This window comes from Coenobita brevimanus, chromosome 67 (assembly GCF_032717465.1).
Source record: "Coenobita brevimanus isolate Jiangsu-jjx chromosome 67, ASM3271746v2, whole genome shotgun sequence".
In the NCBI taxonomy this organism is placed as follows: Eukaryota; Metazoa; Arthropoda; class Malacostraca; order Decapoda; family Coenobitidae; genus Coenobita; species Coenobita brevimanus.
The window spans coordinates 18363054-18365103 of record NC_137020.1 but is presented as its reverse complement, the minus strand read 5'-3'; the positions used below and the strand labels follow the sequence as shown (position 1 = coordinate 18365103).

Below are 2050 nucleotides of genomic sequence, written 5' to 3'. Positions count from 1 at the left end.
TGGTGAGCAGAAGAATGAGAGAGAGAGAGAGGAATGAAGGAGAATATTTGGCTAAGTTAGTCTAGGTTAGGTTTGGTAAGGTGAGATGAGGTGACGTAAAGCTATGTAGGGTAAGTTGTGAATACGGGCTGGTTTGTTTAACTCTTCTATGTTAATTTAGGGTAGGTTTGGTCGTGCTAGGCTTTGCTAGGGTAGGCTAGATTCGGTTAGGTTAGATCCGATTGGGTTAGGTGAGATGCGGGTTGGATTAGCTGAGATAGATTAGAGTAGGTTATGTTAAAGTGTGGCATCTGTTCAGGCCATCATGGGTTAGAGCATGTTGAGTTAGACTAAGTTACTTTAGGTTAGGCGAAACGACAAGTTAAGTTATCCTACATTACATTAGATGATGTGGGGTTGGGTTAAGTTGGATTTGGTTGGGTTGAGGGGGTTTAGGAAGATATACGGTAGGTCTGTTGGGAATTGGAGTAACTGAATAAATTAGCCACAACAAGAGGACGGATGGGCCGAGGTCAAAGGTGCAGTGATAAGTGATGATAAATAGAACGGAGTGAATAACAGAAGAATGAAAAAGGTGGTGGGATGAAGAAAAAATGAAATGAGTGGACGGAATGGAATGAGAGAGAGAGAGAGAGAGAGAGAGAGAGAGAGAGAGAGAGAGAGAGAGAGAGAGAGAGAGAGAGAGAGAGAGAGAGAGAGAATAAGGGGTAAAGTTGGGCTGGATACTTCCTTAATCGACAAGGGTGGGGTGAGGGACGGGGGATTTGTTAGAACTTGTTCACAGGTGTGTGGGAAGCAAGGAATATAACAATTAACTTGAAAATGGAAGGAAAAAGATATTGGAACGAAAGCAATTGATAAGAATGGGAAAATGAAAAGAAGGAAGGAAGAAAAGATGTGTAAGGAGAGGGAAAGGGAATACTGGTTTTGTTGTTATTGTTGTTTAACCCGGATGTGGCTGACCGAGCAGACCCGTTGACCACAGGTAAGCAACTGCTTCTGCGGGGCTGTCCTACAGGTACAGTACAATACATACATCCAGGGACCCGGCTCCCTCTCATGGTTGACAGCCCTCACCAGAGTCTGACTAGGGTCCTTCTCATGCCGAAATGCTGGGAAGGGTTCCCGAGTGGGCGCCGGAGCTACTCACCCAAGGTGCACAACGCCCTCACGTGTCACGATTAACTGGTGTGGTAAAATAAGTTGTCAGGGTAGATTAAATTAGATTAGGTTAGGTTAGGAAAGAGTTGGTGGAGTTGGTGAGGAGAATAATGAGAGTAGGGAAGGGAGAGAATATGATGTAGGGATTACAAGATAAATTAGGTTTTGTTAGGTTTGATTAGGTTAGGTTTATATTTTTTAAGGTAGATCAAGTAAAGTTAGGCTTTCTTAGGTTAGTTTTGGTCAGCTTAGGTTAGGTTAGGTTAGGTGAGGTTATTTTAACTTAGGTTAGGGTAGGATAGGTTAAGTTAGATTACAATAGGTCAGGATTATATAACTATGGAGGATGTGGGTAGAGGAGAGGCGAGGGAGGAGCACAGGTGGTCAAAGTCATTGATTTGTACCGACCTGGTGGCAGAAAGTGTGTTGGCTGAGGTGGAGACTGATGGTAAACATACATGATACCCGGTAATACTTCAGAGTAATGGCGCCACTGGACCCTTTGACATAATTCAGCGGTTTGTAACTGATGTCATCGAGAGATTCCCAAATAGTTAGGGCAATTAATGGCCAACGGCCATACCACGTTGAGTACACCGCTTCCCTTCCGATCAGCGAAGTTAAGCAACGTTGGGTCTGGTTAGTACTTGGATGGGTGACCGCCTGGGAACACCAGATGCTGTTGGCATCCCTACGTGTCAAGTGGGGTTGGTGGAGGATTAGTGCCCCTCCCTGTAAAACAACTCTAAGCCCTTGACCACCCCGTTTGGGATACATGGCGTCTGGCAATGAATGAATGAATGAAAAAATTAATAAAAATTTCATGATATTATCTTAAATTAAATTTTCGTCATGACAAGAATGATTAATGGTTTGAATGCAACACTTT

The 2050-nt window shown here is 43.7% G+C and overlaps 1 non-coding gene across 1 annotated transcript; it reads left to right on the top strand.

The window, feature by feature from the left end:
* The first annotated feature begins 1730 nt into the window (after nucleotides 1-1730).
* LOC145405641 (5S ribosomal RNA) lies at nucleotides 1731-1849 on the top strand. The gene has a single exon (XR_013898385.1). It is a non-coding gene; the product is annotated as a 5S ribosomal RNA (ribosomal RNA).
* The last annotated feature ends 201 nt before the right edge of the window (nucleotides 1850-2050 follow it).